Source organism: Pelophylax lessonae (assembly GCF_965119305.1).
Source record: "Pelophylax lessonae genome assembly, chromosome: 7".
Taxonomy (NCBI): domain Eukaryota; kingdom Metazoa; phylum Chordata; class Amphibia; order Anura; family Ranidae; genus Pelophylax; species Pelophylax lessonae.
In genome coordinates, this window is record NC_138774.1 from 255,857,303 (window position 1) to 255,879,486 (window position 22,184).

Genomic DNA, 22,184 nt, shown 5'->3' on the forward strand with positions numbered 1-22,184 from the left:
TACGCAGGGGGTGTCAATTAAACGTTAACGACACCCCCAGTTTGATTGCATATCGCAGTGCGATCTGCAAGTACGCACAGAATCGCATCGCACAAGTGTGAACCACTGTGCGATTTGATTTTGATGCAGCTCAAAAAATGCCCCTGTGCGTCTTTGGTGCGGATGCAGTGCGCATTTAGCCATAGAAAGTGTATGGCTGAAATTCGCACCGCACATGAGATCGCATGTAACGAAGGAGCAGTGTGCTCCGAATTAAATGCGATCTCCGCAGCCGCACGAGTGTGAACGGGCACTTTAAAAGCTTTGAAATTACCTGGGAAACTGGCATTGTCTGAAACCGGAAGTGGCAAACCGGAAGTGACCTCCTTAAAACCGGAAGTGGCATTAAAACACTTTTCTCCTTGACATTTTGGGCTTTAAAGTGTTGTTGTATCCGTTTTGGGGACTTTTGATCCCGTTTTGACACATTTTCTGCCTCCCTAAGCCTTTGGCCAAAGATGTGAACATTTTAAGGGCAAAACCCCCAAAATATGCAAAATTTAATTTTGGGACCATTTTACCTGTGTTTGCTTCCTTTTACCAAGAAAAGACCAGAGAGATGAAAAATGACTGGATTTCAGTCTTAGGCTCGGTTCACACTTGTGCGATGCGGGAACGCTGCCGATATGCAGCGTGTTACCGCATCGCATCCACACATCTGGCAGTTCCCACTGCCATATGCGATACGCAGGGGGTGTCAATTAAACGTTAACGACACCCCCAGTTTGATTGCATATCGCAGTGCGATCTGCAAGTACGCACAGAATCGCATCGCACAAGTGTGAACCACGGTGCGATTTGATTTTGATGCAGCTCAAAAAATGCCCCTGTGCGTCTTTGGTGCGGATGCAGTGCGAATTTAGCCATAGAAAGTGTATGGCTGAAATTCGCACCGCACATGAGATCGCATGTAACGAAGGAGCAGTGTGCTCCGAATTAAATGCGATCTCCGCAGCCGCACGAGTGTGAACGGGCACTTTAAAAGCTTTGAAATTACCTGGGAAACTGGCATTGTCTGAAACCGGAAGTGGCAAACCGGAAGTGACCTCCTTAAAACCGGAAGTGGCATTAAAACACTTTTCTCCTTGACATTTTGGGCTTTAAAGTGTTGTTGTATCCGTTTTGGGGACTTTTGATCCCGTTTTGACACATTTTCTGCCTCCCTAAGCCTTTGGCTAAAGATGTGAACATTTTAAGGGCAAAACCCCCAAAATATGCAAAATTTAATTTTGGGACCATTTTACCTGTGTTTGCTTCCTTTTACCAAGAAATGACCAGAGAGATGAAAAATGACTAGATTTCAGTCTTAGGCTCGGTTCACACTTGTGCGATGCGGGAACGCTGCCAATATGCAGCGTGTTACCGCATCGCATCCACACATCTGGCAGTTCCCACTGCCATATGCGATACGCAGGGGGTGTCAATTAAACGTTAACGACACCCCCAGTTTGATTGCATATCGCAGTGCGATCTGAGAGTACGCACAGAATCGCATCGCACAAGTGTGAACCACTGTGCGATTTGATTTTGATGCAGCTCAAAAAATGCCCCTGTGCGTCTTTGGTGCGGATGCAGTGCGAATTTAGCCATAGAAAGTGTATGGCTGAAATTCGCACCGCACATGAGATCGCATGTAACGAAGGAGCAGTGTGCTCCGAATTAAATGCGATCTCCGCAGCCGCACGAGTGTGAACGGGCACTTTAAAAGCTTTGAAATTACCTGGGAAACTGGCATTGTCTGAAACCGGAAGTGGCAAACCGGAAGTGACCTCCTTAAAACCGGAAGTGGCATTAAAACACTTTTCTCCTTGACATTTTGGGCTTTAAAGTGTTGTTGTATCCGTTTTGGGGACTTTTGATCCCGTTTTGACACATTTTCTGCCTCCCTAAGCCTTTGGCTAAAGATGTGAACATTTTAAGGGCATAACCCCCAAAATATGCAAAATTTAATTTTGGGACCATTTTACCTGTGTTTGCTTCCTTTTACCAAGAAATGACCAGAGAGATGAAAAATGACTAGATTTCAGTCTTAGGCTCGGTTCACACTTGTGCGATGCGGGAACGCTGCCAATATGCAGCGTGTTACCGCATCGCATCCACACATCTGGCAGTTCCCACTGCCATATGCGATACGCAGGGGGTGTCAATTAAACGTTAACGACACCCCCAGTTTGATTGCATATCGCAGTGCGATCTGCAAGTACGCACAGAATCGCATCGCACAAGTGTGAACCACGGTGCGATTTGATTTTGATGCAGCTCAAAAAATGCCCCTGTGCGTCTTTGGTGCGGATGCAGTGCGAATTTAGCCATAGAAAGTGTATGGCTGAAATTCGCACCGCACATGAGATCGCATGTAACGAAGGAGCAGTGTGCTCCGAATTAAATGCGATCTCCGCAGCCGCACGAGTGTGAACGGGCACTTTAAAAGCTTTGAAATTACCTGGGAAACTGGCATTGTCTGAAACCGGAAGTGGCAAACCGGAAGTGACCTCCTTAAAACCGGAAGTGGCATTAAAACACTTTTCTCCTTGACATTTTGGGCTTTAAAGTGTTGTTGTATCCGTTTTGGGGACTTTTGATCCCGTTTTGACACATTTTCTGCCTCCCTAAGCCTTTGGCTAAAGATGTGAACATTTTAAGGGCAAAACCCCCAAAATATGCAAAATTTAATTTTGGGACCATTTTACCTGTGTTTGCTTCCTTTTACCAAGAAATGACCAGAGAGATGAAAAATGACTAGATTTCAGTCTTAGGCTCGGTTCACACTTGTGCGATGCGGGAACGCTGCCAATATGCAGCGTGTTACCGCATCGCATCCACACATCTGGCAGTTCCCACTGCCATATGCGATACGCAGGGGGTGTCAATTAAACGTTAACGACACCCCCAGTTTGATTGCATATCGCAGTGCGATCTGCAAGTACGCACAGAATCGCATCGCACAAGTGTGAACCACTGTGCGATTTGATTTTGATGCAGCTCAAAAAATGCCCCTGTGCGTCTTTGGTGCGGATGCAGTGCGAATTTAGCCATAGAAAGTGTATGGCTGAAATTCGCACCGCACATGAGATCGCATGTAACGAAGGAGCAGTGTGCTCCGCATTAAATGCGATCTCCGCAGCCGCACGAGTGTGAACGGGCACTTTAAAAGCTTTGAAATTACCTGGGAAACTGGCATTGTCTGAAACCGGAAGTGGCAAACCGGAAGTGACCTCCTTAAAACCGGAAGTGGCATTAAAACACTTTTCTCCTTGACATTTTGGGCTTTAAAGTGTTGTTGTATCCGTTTTGGGGACTTTTGATCCCGTTTTGACACATTTTCTGCCTCCCTAAGCCTTTGGCCAAAGATGTGAACATTTTAAGGGCAAAACCCCCAAAATATGCAAAATTTAATTTTGGGACCATTTTACCTGTGTTTGCTTCCTTTTACCAAGAAAAGACCAGAGAGATGAAAAATGACTGGATTTCAGTCTTAGGCTCGGTTCACACTTGTGCGATGCGGGAACGCTGCCAATATGCAGCGTGTTACCGCATCGCATCCACACAACTGGCAGTTCCCACTGCCATATGCGATACGCAGGGGGTGTCAATTAAACGTTAACGACACCCCCAGTTTGATTGCATATCGCAGTGCGATCTGCAAGTACGCACAGAATCGCATCGCACAAGTGTGAACCACTGTGCGATTTGATTTTGATGCAGCTCAAAAAATGCCCCTGTGCGTCTTTGGTGCGGATGCAGTGCGCATTTAGCCATAGAAAGTGTATGGCTGAAATTCGCACCGCACATGAGATCGCATGTAACGAAGGAGCAGTGTGCTCCGAATTAAATGCGATCTCCGCAGCCGCACGAGTGTGAACGGGCACTTTAAAAGCTTTGAAATTACCTGGGAAACTGGCATTGTCTGAAACCGGAAGTGGCAAACCGGAAGTGACCTCCTTAAAACCGGAAGTGGCATTAAAACACTTTTCTCCTTGACATTTTGGGCTTTAAAGTGTTGTTGTATCCGTTTTGGGGACTTTTGATCCCGTTTTGACACATTTTCTGCCTCCCTAAGCCTTTGGCCAAAGATGTGAACATTTTAAGGGCAAAACCCCCAAAATATGCAAAATTTAATTTTGGGACCATTTTACCTGTGTTTGCTTCCTTTTACCAAGAAAAGACCAGAGAGATGAAAAATGACTGGATTTCAGTCTTAGGCTCGGTTCACACTTGTGCGATGCGGGAACGCTGCCGATATGCAGCGTGTTACCGCATCGCATCCACACATCTGGCAGTTCCCACTGCCATATGCGATACGCAGGGGGTGTCAATTAAACGTTAACGACACCCCCAGTTTGATTGCATATCGCAGTGCGATCTGCAAGTACGCACAGAATCGCATCGCACAAGTGTGAACCACGGTGCGATTTGATTTTGATGCAGCTCAAAAAATGCCCCTGTGCGTCTTTGGTGCGGATGCAGTGCGAATTTAGCCATAGAAAGTGTATGGCTGAAATTCGCACCGCACATGAGATCGCATGTAACGAAGGAGCAGTGTGCTCCGAATTAAATGCGATCTCCGCAGCCGCACGAGTGTGAACGGGCACTTTAAAAGCTTTGAAATTACCTGGGAAACTGGCATTGTCTGAAACCGGAAGTGGCAAACCGGAAGTGACCTCCTTAAAACCGGAAGTGGCATTAAAACACTTTTCTCCTTGACATTTTGGGCTTTAAAGTGTTGTTGTATCCGTTTTGGGGACTTTTGATCCCGTTTTGACACATTTTCTGCCTCCCTAAGCCTTTGGCTAAAGATGTGAACATTTTAAGGGCAAAACCCCCAAAATATGCAAAATTTAATTTTGGGACCATTTTACCTGTGTTTGCTTCCTTTTACCAAGAAATGACCAGAGAGATGAAAAATGACTAGATTTCAGTCTTAGGCTCGGTTCACACTTGTGCGATGCGGGAACGCTGCCAATATGCAGCGTGTTACCGCATCGCATCCACACATCTGGCAGTTCCCACTGCCATATGCGATACGCAGGGGGTGTCAATTAAACGTTAACGACACCCCCAGTTTGATTGCATATCGCAGTGCGATCTGAGAGTACGCACAGAATCGCATCGCACAAGTGTGAACCACTGTGCGATTTGATTTTGATGCAGCTCAAAAAATGCCCCTGTGCGTCTTTGGTGCGGATGCAGTGCGAATTTAGCCATAGAAAGTGTATGGCTGAAATTCGCACCGCACATGAGATCGCATGTAACGAAGGAGCAGTGTGCTCCGAATTAAATGCGATCTCCGCAGCCGCACGAGTGTGAACGGGCACTTTAAAAGCTTTGAAATTACCTGGGAAACTGGCATTGTCTGAAACCGGAAGTGGCAAACCGGAAGTGACCTCCTTAAAACCGGAAGTGGCATTAAAACACTTTTCTCCTTGACATTTTGGGCTTTAAAGTGTTGTTGTATCCGTTTTGGGGACTTTTGATCCCGTTTTGACACATTTTCTGCCTCCCTAAGCCTTTGGCTAAAGATGTGAACATTTTAAGGGCAAAACCCCCAAAATATGCAAAATTTAATTTTGGGACCATTTTACCTGTGTTTGCTTCCTTTTACCAAGAAATGACCAGAGAGATGAAAAATGACTAGATTTCAGTCTTAGGCTCGGTTCACACTTGTGCGATGCGGGAACGCTGCCAATATGCAGCGTGTTACCGCATCGCATCCACACATCTGGCAGTTCCCACTGCCATATGCGATACGCAGGGGGTGTCAATTAAACGTTAACGACACCCCCAGTTTGATTGCATATCGCAGTGCGATCTGCAAGTACGCACAGAATCGCATCGCACAAGTGTGAACCACTGTGCGATTTGATTTTGATGCAGCTCAAAAAATGCCCCTGTGCGTCTTTGGTGCGGATGCAGTGCGAATTTAGCCATAGAAAGTGTATGGCTGAAATTCGCACCGCACATGAGATCGCATGTAACGAAGGAGCAGTGTGCTCCGCATTAAATGCGATCTCCGCAGCCGCACGAGTGTGAACGGGCACTTTAAAAGCTTTGAAATTACCTGGGAAACTGGCATTGTCTGAAACCGGAAGTGGCAAACCGGAAGTGACCTCCTTAAAACCGGAAGTGGCATTAAAACACTTTTCTCCTTGACATTTTGGGCTTTAAAGTGTTGTTGTATCCGTTTTGGGGACTTTTGATCCCGTTTTGACACATTTTCTGCCTCCCTAAGCCTTTGGCCAAAGATGTGAACATTTTAAGGGCAAAACCCCCAAAATATGCAAAATTTAATTTTGGGACCATTTTACCTGTGTTTGCTTCCTTTTACCAAGAAAAGACCAGAGAGATGAAAAATGACTGGATTTCAGTCTTAGGCTCGGTTCACACTTGTGCGATGCGGGAACGCTGCCAATATGCAGCGTGTTACCGCATCGCATCCACACAACTGGCAGTTCCCACTGCCATATGCGATACGCAGGGGGTGTCAATTAAACGTTAACGACACCCCCAGTTTGATTGCATATCGCAGTGCGATCTGCAAGTACGCACAGAATCGCATCGCACAAGTGTGAACCACTGTGCGATTTGATTTTGATGCAGCTCAAAAAATGCCCCTGTGCGTCTTTGGTGCGGATGCAGTGCGCATTTAGCCATAGAAAGTGTATGGCTGAAATTCGCACCGCACATGAGATCGCATGTAACGAAGGAGCAGTGTGCTCCGAATTAAATGCGATCTCCGCAGCCGCACGAGTGTGAACGGGCACTTTAAAAGCTTTGAAATTACCTGGGAAACTGGCATTGTCTGAAACCGGAAGTGGCAAACCGGAAGTGACCTCCTTAAAACCGGAAGTGGCATTAAAACACTTTTCTCCTTGACATTTTGGGCTTTAAAGTGTTGTTGTATCCGTTTTGGGGACTTTTGATCCCGTTTTGACACATTTTCTGCCTCCCTAAGCCTTTGGCCAAAGATGTGAACATTTTAAGGGCAAAACCCCCAAAATATGCAAAATTTAATTTTGGGACCATTTTACCTGTGTTTGCTTCCTTTTACCAAGAAAAGACCAGAGAGATGAAAAATGACTGGATTTCAGTCTTAGGCTCGGTTCACACTTGTGCGATGCGGGAACGCTGCCGATATGCAGCGTGTTACCGCATCGCATCCACACAACTGGCAGTTCCCACTGCCATATGCGATACGCAGGGGGTGTCAATTAAACGTTAACGACACCCCCAGTTTGATTGCATATCGCAGTGCGATCTGCAAGTACGCACAGAATCGCATCGCACAAGTGTGAACCACTGTGCGATTTGATTTTGATGCAGCTCAAAAAATGCCCCTGTGCGTCTTTGGTGCGGATGCAGTGCGCATTTAGCCATAGAAAGTGTATGGCTGAAATTCGCACCGCACATGAGATCGCATGTAACGAAGGAGCAGTGTGCTCCGAATTAAATGCGATCTCCGCAGCCGCACGAGTGTGAACGGGCACTTTAAAAGCTTTGAAATTACCTGGGAAACTGGCATTGTCTGAAACCGGAAGTGGCAAACCGGAAGTGACCTCCTTAAAACCGGAAGTGGCATTAAAACACTTTTCTCCTTGACATTTTGGGCTTTAAAGTGTTGTTGTATCCGTTTTGGGGACTTTTGATCCCGTTTTGACACATTTTCTGCCTCCCTAAGCCTTTGGCCAAAGATGTGAACATTTTAAGGGCAAAACCCCCAAAATATGCAAAATTTAATTTTGGGACCATTTTACCTGTGTTTGCTTCCTTTTACCAAGAAAAGACCAGAGAGATGAAAAATGACTGGATTTCAGTCTTAGGCTCGGTTCACACTTGTGCGATGCGGGAACGCTGCCAATATGCAGCGTGTTACCGCATCGCATCCACACAACTGGCAGTTCCCACTGCCATATGCGATACGCAGGGGGTGTCAATTAAACGTTAACGACACCCCCAGTTTGATTGCATATCGCAGTGCGATCTGCAAGTACGCACAGAATCGCATCGCACAAGTGTGAACCACTGTGCGATTTGATTTTGATGCAGCTCAAAAAATGCCCCTGTGCGTCTTTGGTGCGGATGCAGTGCGCATTTAGCCATAGAAAGTGTATGGCTGAAATTCGCACCGCACATGAGATCGCATGTAACGAAGGAGCAGTGTGCTCCGAATTAAATGCGATCTCCGCAGCCGCACGAGTGTGAACGGGCACTTTAAAAGCTTTGAAATTACCTGGGAAACTGGCATTGTCTGAAACCGGAAGTGGCAAACCGGAAGTGACCTCCTTAAAACCGGAAGTGGCATTAAAACACTTTTCTCCTTGACATTTTGGGCTTTAAAGTGTTGTTGTATCCGTTTTGGGGACTTTTGATCCCGTTTTGACACATTTTCTGCCTCCCTAAGCCTTTGGCCAAAGATGTGAACATTTTAAGGGCAAAACCCCCAAAATATGCAAAATTTAATTTTGGGACCATTTTACCTGTGTTTGCTTCCTTTTACCAAGAAAAGACCAGAGAGATGAAAAATGACTGGATTTCAGTCTTAGGCTCGGTTCACACTTGTGCGATGCGGGAACGCTGCCAATATGCAGCGTGTTACCGCATCGCATCCACACAACTGGCAGTTCCCACTGCCATATGCGATACGCAGGGGGTGTCAATTAAACGTTAACGACACCCCCAGTTTGATTGCATATCGCAGTGCGATCTGCAAGTACGCACAGAATCGCATCGCACAAGTGTGAACCACTGTGCGATTTGATTTTGATGCAGCTCAAAAAATGCCCCTGTGCGTCTTTGGTGCGGATGCAGTGCGCATTTAGCCATAGAAAGTGTATGGCTGAAATTCGCACCGCACATGAGATCGCATGTAACGAAGGAGCAGTGTGCTCCGAATTAAATGCGATCTCCGCAGCCGCACGAGTGTGAACGGGCACTTTAAAAGCTTTGAAATTACCTGGGAAACTGGCATTGTCTGAAACCGGAAGTGGCAAACCGGAAGTGACCTCCTTAAAACCGGAAGTGGCATTAAAACACTTTTCTCCTTGACATTTTGGGCTTTAAAGTGTTGTTGTATCCGTTTTGGGGACTTTTGATCCCGTTTTGACACATTTTCTGCCTCCCTAAGCCTTTGGCCAAAGATGTGAACATTTTAAGGGCAAAACCCCCAAAATATGCAAAATTTAATTTTGGGACCATTTTACCTGTGTTTGCTTCCTTTTACCAAGAAAAGACCAGAGAGATGAAAAATGACTGGATTTCAGTCTTAGGCTCGGTTCACACTTGTGCGATGCGGGAACGCTGCCGATATGCAGCGTGTTACCGCATCGCATCCACACATCTGGCAGTTCCCACTGCCATATGCGATACGCAGGGGGTGTCAATTAAACGTTAACGACACCCCCAGTTTGATTGCATATCGCAGTGCGATCTGCAAGTACGCACAGAATCGCATCGCACAAGTGTGAACCACGGTGCGATTTGATTTTGATGCAGCTCAAAAAATGCCCCTGTGCGTCTTTGGTGCGGATGCAGTGCGAATTTAGCCATAGAAAGTGTATGGCTGAAATTCGCACCGCACATGAGATCGCATGTAACGAAGGAGCAGTGTGCTCCGAATTAAATGCGATCTCCGCAGCCGCACGAGTGTGAACGGGCACTTTAAAAGCTTTGAAATTACCTGGGAAACTGGCATTGTCTGAAACCGGAAGTGGCAAACCGGAAGTGACCTCCTTAAAACCGGAAGTGGCATTAAAACACTTTTCTCCTTGACATTTTGGGCTTTAAAGTGTTGTTGTATCCGTTTTGGGGACTTTTGATCCCGTTTTGACACATTTTCTGCCTCCCTAAGCCTTTGGCTAAAGATGTGAACATTTTAAGGGCAAAACCCCCAAAATATGCAAAATTTAATTTTGGGACCATTTTACCTGTGTTTGCTTCCTTTTACCAAGAAATGACCAGAGAGATGAAAAATGACTAGATTTCAGTCTTAGGCTCGGTTCACACTTGTGCGATGCGGGAACGCTGCCAATATGCAGCGTGTTACCGCATCGCATCCACACATCTGGCAGTTCCCACTGCCATATGCGATACGCAGGGGGTGTCAATTAAACGTTAACGACACCCCCAGTTTGATTGCATATCGCAGTGCGATCTGAGAGTACGCACAGAATCGCATCGCACAAGTGTGAACCACTGTGCGATTTGATTTTGATGCAGCTCAAAAAATGCCCCTGTGCGTCTTTGGTGCGGATGCAGTGCGAATTTAGCCATAGAAAGTGTATGGCTGAAATTCGCACCGCACATGAGATCGCATGTAACGAAGGAGCAGTGTGCTCCGAATTAAATGCGATCTCCGCAGCCGCACGAGTGTGAACGGGCACTTTAAAAGCTTTGAAATTACCTGGGAAACTGGCATTGTCTGAAACCGGAAGTGGCAAACCGGAAGTGACCTCCTTAAAACCGGAAGTGGCATTAAAACACTTTTCTCCTTGACATTTTGGGCTTTAAAGTGTTGTTGTATCCGTTTTGGGGACTTTTGATCCCGTTTTGACACATTTTCTGCCTCCCTAAGCCTTTGGCTAAAGATGTGAACATTTTAAGGGCATAACCCCCAAAATATGCAAAATTTAATTTTGGGACCATTTTACCTGTGTTTGCTTCCTTTTACCAAGAAATGACCAGAGAGATGAAAAATGACTAGATTTCAGTCTTAGGCTCGGTTCACACTTGTGCGATGCGGGAACGCTGCCAATATGCAGCGTGTTACCGCATCGCATCCACACATCTGGCAGTTCCCACTGCCATATGCGATACGCAGGGGGTGTCAATTAAACGTTAACGACACCCCCAGTTTGATTGCATATCGCAGTGCGATCTGCAAGTACGCACAGAATCGCATCGCACAAGTGTGAACCACGGTGCGATTTGATTTTGATGCAGCTCAAAAAATGCCCCTGTGCGTCTTTGGTGCGGATGCAGTGCGAATTTAGCCATAGAAAGTGTATGGCTGAAATTCGCACCGCACATGAGATCGCATGTAACGAAGGAGCAGTGTGCTCCGAATTAAATGCGATCTCCGCAGCCGCACGAGTGTGAACGGGCACTTTAAAAGCTTTGAAATTACCTGGGAAACTGGCATTGTCTGAAACCGGAAGTGGCAAACCGGAAGTGACCTCCTTAAAACCGGAAGTGGCATTAAAACACTTTTCTCCTTGACATTTTGGGCTTTAAAGTGTTGTTGTATCCGTTTTGGGGACTTTTGATCCCGTTTTGACACATTTTCTGCCTCCCTAAGCCTTTGGCTAAAGATGTGAACATTTTAAGGGCAAAACCCCCAAAATATGCAAAATTTAATTTTGGGACCATTTTACCTGTGTTTGCTTCCTTTTACCAAGAAATGACCAGAGAGATGAAAAATGACTAGATTTCAGTCTTAGGCTCGGTTCACACTTGTGCGATGCGGGAACGCTGCCAATATGCAGCGTGTTACCGCATCGCATCCACACATCTGGCAGTTCCCACTGCCATATGCGATACGCAGGGGGTGTCAATTAAACGTTAACGACACCCCCAGTTTGATTGCATATCGCAGTGCGATCTGCAAGTACGCACAGAATCGCATCGCACAAGTGTGAACCACTGTGCGATTTGATTTTGATGCAGCTCAAAAAATGCCCCTGTGCGTCTTTGGTGCGGATGCAGTGCGAATTTAGCCATAGAAAGTGTATGGCTGAAATTCGCACCGCACATGAGATCGCATGTAACGAAGGAGCAGTGTGCTCCGCATTAAATGCGATCTCCGCAGCCGCACGAGTGTGAACGGGCACTTTAAAAGCTTTGAAATTACCTGGGAAACTGGCATTGTCTGAAACCGGAAGTGGCAAACCGGAAGTGACCTCCTTAAAACCGGAAGTGGCATTAAAACACTTTTCTCCTTGACATTTTGGGCTTTAAAGTGTTGTTGTATCCGTTTTGGGGACTTTTGATCCCGTTTTGACACATTTTCTGCCTCCCTAAGCCTTTGGCCAAAGATGTGAACATTTTAAGGGCAAAACCCCCAAAATATGCAAAATTTAATTTTGGGACCATTTTACCTGTGTTTGCTTCCTTTTACCAAGAAAAGACCAGAGAGATGAAAAATGACTGGATTTCAGTCTTAGGCTCGGTTCACACTTGTGCGATGCGGGAACGCTGCCAATATGCAGCGTGTTACCGCATCGCATCCACACAACTGGCAGTTCCCACTGCCATATGCGATACGCAGGGGGTGTCAATTAAACGTTAACGACACCCCCAGTTTGATTGCATATCGCAGTGCGATCTGCAAGTACGCACAGAATCGCATCGCACAAGTGTGAACCACTGTGCGATTTGATTTTGATGCAGCTCAAAAAATGCCCCTGTGCGTCTTTGGTGCGGATGCAGTGCGCATTTAGCCATAGAAAGTGTATGGCTGAAATTCGCACCGCACATGAGATCGCATGTAACGAAGGAGCAGTGTGCTCCGAATTAAATGCGATCTCCGCAGCCGCACGAGTGTGAACGGGCACTTTAAAAGCTTTGAAATTACCTGGGAAACTGGCATTGTCTGAAACCGGAAGTGGCAAACCGGAAGTGACCTCCTTAAAACCGGAAGTGGCATTAAAACACTTTTCTCCTTGACATTTTGGGCTTTAAAGTGTTGTTGTATCCGTTTTGGGGACTTTTGATCCCGTTTTGACACATTTTCTGCCTCCCTAAGCCTTTGGCCAAAGATGTGAACATTTTAAGGGCAAAACCCCCAAAATATGCAAAATTTAATTTTGGGACCATTTTACCTGTGTTTGCTTCCTTTTACCAAGAAAAGACCAGAGAGATGAAAAATGACTGGATTTCAGTCTTAGGCTCGGTTCACACTTGTGCGATGCGGGAACGCTGCCGATATGCAGCGTGTTACCGCATCGCATCCACACATCTGGCAGTTCCCACTGCCATATGCGATACGCAGGGGGTGTCAATTAAACGTTAACGACACCCCCAGTTTGATTGCATATCGCAGTGCGATCTGCAAGTACGCACAGAATCGCATCGCACAAGTGTGAACCACGGTGCGATTTGATTTTGATGCAGCTCAAAAAATGCCCCTGTGCGTCTTTGGTGCGGATGCAGTGCGAATTTAGCCATAGAAAGTGTATGGCTGAAATTCGCACCGCACATGAGATCGCATGTAACGAAGGAGCAGTGTGCTCCGAATTAAATGCGATCTCCGCAGCCGCACGAGTGTGAACGGGCACTTTAAAAGCTTTGAAATTACCTGGGAAACTGGCATTGTCTGAAACCGGAAGTGGCAAACCGGAAGTGACCTCCTTAAAACCGGAAGTGGCATTAAAACACTTTTCTCCTTGACATTTTGGGCTTTAAAGTGTTGTTGTATCCGTTTTGGGGACTTTTGATCCCGTTTTGACACATTTTCTGCCTCCCTAAGCCTTTGGCTAAAGATGTGAACATTTTAAGGGCAAAACCCCCAAAATATGCAAAATTTAATTTTGGGACCATTTTACCTGTGTTTGCTTCCTTTTACCAAGAAATGACCAGAGAGATGAAAAATGACTAGATTTCAGTCTTAGGCTCGGTTCACACTTGTGCGATGCGGGAACGCTGCCAATATGCAGCGTGTTACCGCATCGCATCCACACATCTGGCAGTTCCCACTGCCATATGCGATACGCAGGGGGTGTCAATTAAACGTTAACGACACCCCCAGTTTGATTGCATATCGCAGTGCGATCTGAGAGTACGCACAGAATCGCATCGCACAAGTGTGAACCACTGTGCGATTTGATTTTGATGCAGCTCAAAAAATGCCCCTGTGCGTCTTTGGTGCGGATGCAGTGCGAATTTAGCCATAGAAAGTGTATGGCTGAAATTCGCACCGCACATGAGATCGCATGTAACGAAGGAGCAGTGTGCTCCGAATTAAATGCGATCTCCGCAGCCGCACGAGTGTGAACGGGCACTTTAAAAGCTTTGAAATTACCTGGGAAACTGGCATTGTCTGAAACCGGAAGTGGCAAACCGGAAGTGACCTCCTTAAAACCGGAAGTGGCATTAAAACACTTTTCTCCTTGACATTTTGGGCTTTAAAGTGTTGTTGTATCCGTTTTGGGGACTTTTGATCCCGTTTTGACACATTTTCTGCCTCCCTAAGCCTTTGGCTAAAGATGTGAACATTTTAAGGGCAAAACCCCCAAAATATGCAAAATTTAATTTTGGGACCATTTTACCTGTGTTTGCTTCCTTTTACCAAGAAATGACCAGAGAGATGAAAAATGACTAGATTTCAGTCTTAGGCTCGGTTCACACTTGTGCGATGCGGGAACGCTGCCAATATGCAGCGTGTTACCGCATCGCATCCACACATCTGGCAGTTCCCACTGCCATATGCGATACGCAGGGGGTGTCAATTAAACGTTAACGACACCCCCAGTTTGATTGCATATCGCAGTGCGATCTGCAAGTACGCACAGAATCGCATCGCACAAGTGTGAACCACTGTGCGATTTGATTTTGATGCAGCTCAAAAAATGCCCCTGTGCGTCTTTGGTGCGGATGCAGTGCGAATTTAGCCATAGAAAGTGTATGGCTGAAATTCGCACCGCACATGAGATCGCATGTAACGAAGGAGCAGTGTGCTCCGCATTAAATGCGATCTCCGCAGCCGCACGAGTGTGAACGGGCACTTTAAAAGCTTTGAAATTACCTGGGAAACTGGCATTGTCTGAAACCGGAAGTGGCAAACCGGAAGTGACCTCCTTAAAACCGGAAGTGGCATTAAAACACTTTTCTCCTTGACATTTTGGGCTTTAAAGTGTTGTTGTATCCGTTTTGGGGACTTTTGATCCCGTTTTGACACATTTTCTGCCTCCCTAAGCCTTTGGCCAAAGATGTGAACATTTTAAGGGCAAAACCCCCAAAATATGCAAAATTTAATTTTGGGACCATTTTACCTGTGTTTGCTTCCTTTTACCAAGAAAAGACCAGAGAGATGAAAAATGACTGGATTTCAGTCTTAGGCTCGGTTCACACTTGTGCGATGCGGGAACGCTGCCAATATGCAGCGTGTTACCGCATCGCATCCACACAACTGGCAGTTCCCACTGCCATATGCGATACGCAGGGGGTGTCAATTAAACGTTAACGACACCCCCAGTTTGATTGCATATCGCAGTGCGATCTGCAAGTACGCACAGAATCGCATCGCACAAGTGTGAACCACTGTGCGATTTGATTTTGATGCAGCTCAAAAAATGCCCCTGTGCGTCTTTGGTGCGGATGCAGTGCGCATTTAGCCATAGAAAGTGTATGGCTGAAATTCGCACCGCACATGAGATCGCATGTAACGAAGGAGCAGTGTGCTCCGAATTAAATGCGATCTCCGCAGCCGCACGAGTGTGAACGGGCACTTTAAAAGCTTTGAAATTACCTGGGAAACTGGCATTGTCTGAAACCGGAAGTGGCAAACCGGAAGTGACCTCCTTAAAACCGGAAGTGGCATTAAAACACTTTTCTCCTTGACATTTTGGGCTTTAAAGTGTTGTTGTATCCGTTTTGGGGACTTTTGATCCCGTTTTGACACATTTTCTGCCTCCCTAAGCCTTTGGCCAAAGATGTGAACATTTTAAGGGCAAAACCCCCAAAATATGCAAAATTTAATTTTGGGACCATTTTACCTGTGTTTGCTTCCTTTTACCAAGAAAAGACCAGAGAGATGAAAAATGACTGGATTTCAGTCTTAGGCTCGGTTCACACTTGTGCGATGCGGGAACGCTGCCGATATGCAGCGTGTTACCGCATCGCATCCACACAACTGGCAGTTCCCACTGCCATATGCGATACGCAGGGGGTGTCAATTAAACGTTAACGACACCCCCAGTTTGATTGCATATCGCAGTGCGATCTGCAAGTACGCACAGAATCGCATCGCACAAGTGTGAACCACTGTGCGATTTGATTTTGATGCAGCTCAAAAAATGCCCCTGTGCGTCTTTGGTGCGGATGCAGTGCGCATTTAGCCATAGAAAGTGTATGGCTGAAATTCGCACCGCACATGAGATCGCATGTAACGAAGGAGCAGTGTGCTCCGAATTAAATGCGATCTCCGCAGCCGCACGAGTGTGAACGGGCACTTTAAAAGCTTTGAAATTACCTGGGAAACTGGCATTGTCTGAAACCGGAAGTGGCAAACCGGAAGTGACCTCCTTAAAACCGGAAGTGGCATTAAAACACTTTTCTCCTTGACATTTTGGGCTTTAAAGTGTTGTTGTATCCGTTTTGGGGACTTTTGATCCCGTTTTGACACATTTTCTGCCTCCCTAAGCCTTTGGCCAAAGATGTGAACATTTTAAGGGCAAAACCCCCAAAATATGCAAAATTTAATTTTGGGACCATTTTACCTGTGTTTGCTTCCTTTTACCAAGAAAAGACCAGAGAGATGAAAAATGACTGGATTTCAGTCTTAGGCTCGGTTCACACTTGTGCGATGCGGGAACGCTGCCAATATGCAGCGTGTTACCGCATCGCATCCACACAACTGGCAGTTCCCACTGCCATATGCGATACGCAGGGGGTGTCAATTAAACGTTAACGACACCCCCAGTTTGATTGCATATCGCAGTGCGATCTGCAAGTACGCACAGAATCGCATCGCACAAGTGTGAACCACTGTGCGATTTGATTTTGATGCAGCTCAAAAAATGCCCCTGTGCGTCTTTGGTGCGGATGCAGTGCGAATTTAGCCATAGAAAGTGTATGGCTGAAATTCGCACCACACATGAGATCGCATGTAACGAAGGAGCAGTGTGCTCCGAATTAAATGCGATCTCCGCAGCCGCACGAGTGTGAACGGGCACTTTAAAAGCTTTGAAATTACCTGGGAAACTGGCATTGTCTGAAACCGGAAGTGGCAAACCGGAAGTGACCTCCTTAAAACCGGAAGTGGCATTAAAACACTTTTCTCCTTGACATTTTGGGCTTTAAAGTGTTGTTGTATCCGTTTTGGGGACTTTTGATCCCTTTTTGACACATTTTCTGCCTCCCTAAGCCTTTGGCTAAAGATGTGAACATTTTAAGGGCAAAACCCCCAAAATATGCAAAATTTAATTTTGGGACCATTTTACCTGTGTTTGCTTCCTTTTACCAAGAAATGACCAGAGAGATGAAAAATGACTAGATTTCAGTCTTAGGCTCGGTTCACACTTGTGCGATGCGGGAACGCTGCCAATATGCAGCGTGTTACCGCATCGCATCCACACAACTGGCAGTTCCCACTGCCATATGCGATACGCAGGGGGTGTCAATTAAACGTTAACGACACCCCCAGTTTGATTGCATATCGCAGTGCGATCTGCAAGTACGCACAGAATCGCATCGCACAAGTGTGAACCACTGTGCGATTTGATTTTGATGCAGCTCAAAAAATGCCCCTGTGCGTCTTTGGTGCGGATGCAGTGCGAATTTAGCCATAGAAAGTGTATGGCTGAAATTCGCACCGCACATGAGATCGCATGTAACGAAGGAGCAGTGTGCTCCGAATTAAATGCGATCTCCGCAGCCGCACGAGTGTGAACGGGCACTTTAAAAGCTTTGAAATTACCTGGGAAACTGGCATTGTCTGAAACCGGAAGTGGCAAACCGGAAGTGACCTCCTTAAAACCGGAAGTGGCATTAAAACACTTTTCTCCTTGACATTTTGGGCTTTAAAGTGTTGTTGTATCCGTTTTGGGGACTTTTGATCCCGTTTTGACACATTTTCTGCCTCCCTAAGCCTTTGGCTAAAGATGTGAACATTTTAAGGGCAAAACCCCCAAAATATGCAAAATTTAATTTTGGGACCATTTTACCTGTGTTTGCTTCCTTTTACCAAGAAATGACCAGAGAGATGAAAAATGACTAGATTTCAGTCTTAGGCTCGGTTCACACTTGTGCGATGCGGGAACGCTGCCAATATGCAGCGTGTTACCGCATCGCATCCACACATCTGGCAGTTCCCACTGCCATATGCGATACGCAGGGGGTGTCAATTAAACGTTAACGACACCCCCAGTTTGATTGCATATCGCAGTGCGATCTGCAAGTACGCACAGAATCGCATCGCACAAGTGTGAACCACGGTGCGATTTGATTTTGATGCAGCTCAAAAAATGCCCCTGTGCGTCTTTGGTGCGGATGCAGTGCGAATTTAGCCATAGAAAGTGTATGGCTGAAATTCGCACCGCACATGAGATCGCATGTAACGAAGGAGCAGTGTGCTCCGAATTAAATGCGATCTCCGCAGCCGCACGAGTGTGAACGGGCACTTTAAAAGCTTTGAAATTACCTGGGAAACTGGCATTGTCTGAAACCGGAAGTGGCAAACCGGAAGTGACCTCCTTAAAACCGGAAGTGGCATTAAAACACTTTTCTCCTTGACATTTTGGGCTTTAAAGTGTTGTTGTATCCGTTTTGGGGACTTTTGATCCCGTTTTGACACATTTTCTGCCTCCCTAAGCCTTTGGCTAAAGATGTGAACATTTTAAGGGCAAAACCCCCAAAATATGCAAAATTTAATTTTGGGACCATTTTACCTGTGTTTGCTTCCTTTTACCAAGAAATGACCAGAGAGATGAAAAATGACTAGATTTCAGTCTTAGGCTCGGTTCACACTTGTGCGATGCGGGAACGCTGCCAATATGCAGCGTGTTACCGCATCGCATCCACACATCTGGCAGTTCCCACTGCCATATGCGATACGCAGGGGGTGTCAATTAAACGTTAACGACACCCCCAGTTTGATTGCATATCGCAGTGCGATCTGAGAGTACGCACAGAATCGCATCGCACAAGTGTGAACCACTGTGCGATTTGATTTTGATGCAGCTCAAAAAATGCCCCTGTGCGTCTTTGGTGCGGATGCAGTGCGAATTTAGCCATAGAAAGTGTATGGCTGAAATTCGCACCGCACATGAGATCGCATGTAACGAAGGAGCAGTGTGCTCCGAATTAAATGCGATCTCCGCAGCCGCACGAGTGTGAACGGGCACTTTAAAAGCTTTGAAATTACCTGGGAAACTGGCATTGTCTGAAACCGGAAGTGGCAAACCGGAAGTGACCTCCTTAAAACCGGAAGTGGCATTAAAACACTTTTCTCCTTGACATTTTGGGCTTTAAAGTGTTGTTGTATCCGTTTTGGGGACTTTTGATCCCGTTTTGACACATTTTCTGCCTCCCTAAGCCTTTGGCTAAAGATGTGAACATTTTAAGGGCAAAACCCCCAAAATATGCAAAATTTAATTTTGGGACCATTTTACCTGTGTTTGCTTCCTTTTACCAAGAAATGACCAGAGAGATGAAAAATGACTAGATTTCAGTCTTAGGCTCGGTTCACACTTGTGCGATGCGGGAACGCTGCCAATATGCAGCGTGTTACCGCATCGCATCCACACATCTGGCAGTTCCCACTGCCATATGCGATACGCAGGGGGTGTCAATTAAACGTTAACGACACCCCCAGTTTGATTGCATATCGCAGTGCGATCTGCAAGTACGCACAGAATCGCATCGCACAAGTGTGAACCACTGTGCGATTTGATTTTGATGCAGCTCAAAAAATGCCCCTGTGCGTCTTTGGTGCGGATGCAGTGCGAATTTAGCCATAGAAAGTGTATGGCTGAAATTCGCACCGCACATGAGATCGCATGTAACGAAGGAGCAGTGTGCTCCGCATTAAATGCGATCTCCGCAGCCGCACGAGTGTGAACGGGCACTTTAAAAGCTTTGAAATTACCTGGGAAACTGGCATTGTCTGAAACCGGAAGTGGCAAACCGGAAGTGACCTCCTTAAAACCGGAAGTGGCATTAAAACACTTTTCTCCTTGACATTTTGGGCTTTAAAGTGTTGTTGTATCCGTTTTGGGGACTTTTGATCCCGTTTTGACACATTTTCTGCCTCCCTAAGCCTTTGGCCAAAGATGTGAACATTTTAAGGGCAAAACCCCCAAAATATGCAAAATTTAATTTTGGGACCATTTTACCTGTGTTTGCTTCCTTTTACCAAGAAAAGACCAGAGAGATGAAAAATGACTGGATTTCAGTCTTAGGCTCGGTTCACACTTGTGCGATGCGGGAACGCTGCCAATATGCAGCGTGTTACCGCATCGCATCCACACAACTGGCAGTTCCCACTGCCATATGCGATACGCAGGGGGTGTCAATTAAACGTTAACGACACCCCCAGTTTGATTGCATATCGCAGTGCGATCTGCAAGTACGCACAGAATCGCATCGCACAAGTGTGAACCACTGTGCGATTTGATTTTGATGCAGCTCAAAAAATGCCCCTGTGCGTCTTTGGTGCGGATGCAGTGCGAATTTAGCCATAGAAAGTGTATGGCTGAAATTCGCACCGCACATGAGATCGCATGTAACGAAGGAGCAGTGTGCTCCGAATTAAATGCGATCTCCGCAGCCGCACGAGTGTGAACGGGCACTTTAAAAGCTTTGAAATTACCTGGGAAACTGGCATTGTCTGAAACCGGAAGTGGCAAACCGGAAGTGACCTCCTTAAAACCGGAAGTGGCATTAAAACACTTTTCTCCTTGACATTTTGGGCTTTAAAGTGTTGTTGTATCCGTTTTGGGGACTTTTGATCCCTTTTTGACACATTTTCTGCCTCCCTAAGCCTTTGGCTAAAGATGTGAACATTTTAAGGGCAAAACCCCCAAAATATGCAAAATTTAATTTTGGGACCATTTTACCTGTGTTTGCTTCCTTTTACCAAGAAATGACCAGAGAGATGAAAAATGACTAGATTTCAGTCTTAGGCTCGGTTCACACTTGTGCGATGCGGGAACGCTGCCAATATGCAGCGTGTTACCGCATCGCATCCACACAACTGGCAGTTCCCACTGCCATATGCGATACGCAGGGGGTGTCAATTAAACGTTAACGACACCCCCAGTTTGATTGCATATCGCAGTGCGATCTGCAAGTACGCACAGAATCGCATCGCACAAGTGTGAACCACTGTGCGATTTGATTTTGATGCAGCTCAAAAAATGCCCCTGTGCGTCTTTGGTGCGGATGCAGTGCGAATTTAGCCATAGAAAGTGTATGGCTGAAATTCGCACCGCACATGAGATCGCATGTAACGAAGGAGCAGTGTGCTCCGAATTAAATGCGATCTCCGCAGCCGCACGAGTGTGAACGGGCACTTTAAAAGCTTTGAAATTACCTGGGAAACTGGCATTGTCTGAAACCGGAAGTGGCAAACCGGAAGTGACCTCCTTAAAACCGGAAGTGGCATTAAAACACTTTTCTCCTTGACATTTTGGGCTTTAAAGTGTTGTTGTATCCGTTTTGGGGACTTTTGATCCCGTTTTGACACATTTTCTGCCTCCCTAAGCCTTTGGCTAAAGATGTGAACATTTTAAGGGCAAAACCCCCAAAATATGCAAAATTTAATTTTGGGACCATTTTACCTGTGTTTGCTTCCTTTTACCAAGAAATGACCAGAGAGATGAAAAATGACTAGATTTCAGTCTTAGGCTCGGTTCACACTTGTGCGATGCGGGAACGCTGCCAATATGCAGCGTGTTACCGCATCGCATCCACACATCTGGCAGTTCCCACTGCCATATGCGATACGCAGGGGGTGTCAATTAAACGTTAACGACACCCCCAGTTTGATTGCATATCGCAGTGCGATCTGCAAGTACGCACAGAATCGCATCGCACAAGTGTGAACCACGGTGCGATTTGATTTTGATGCAGCTCAAAAAATGCCCCTGTGCGTCTTTGGTGCGGATGCAGTGCGAATTTAGCCATAGAAAGTGTATGGCTGAAATTCGCACCGCACATGAGATCGCATGTAACGAAGGAGCAGTGTGCTCCGAATTAAATGCGATCTCCGCAGCCGCACGAGTGTGAACGGGCACTTTAAAAGCTTTGAAATTACCTGGGAAACTGGCATTGTCTGAAACCGGAAGTTGCAAACCGGAAGTGACCTCCTTAAAACCGGAAGTGGCATTAAAACACTTTTCTCCTTGACATTTTGGGCTTTAAAGTGTTGTTGTATCCGTTTTGGGGACTTTTGATCCCGTTTTGACACATTTTCTGCCTCCCTAAGCCTTTGGCTA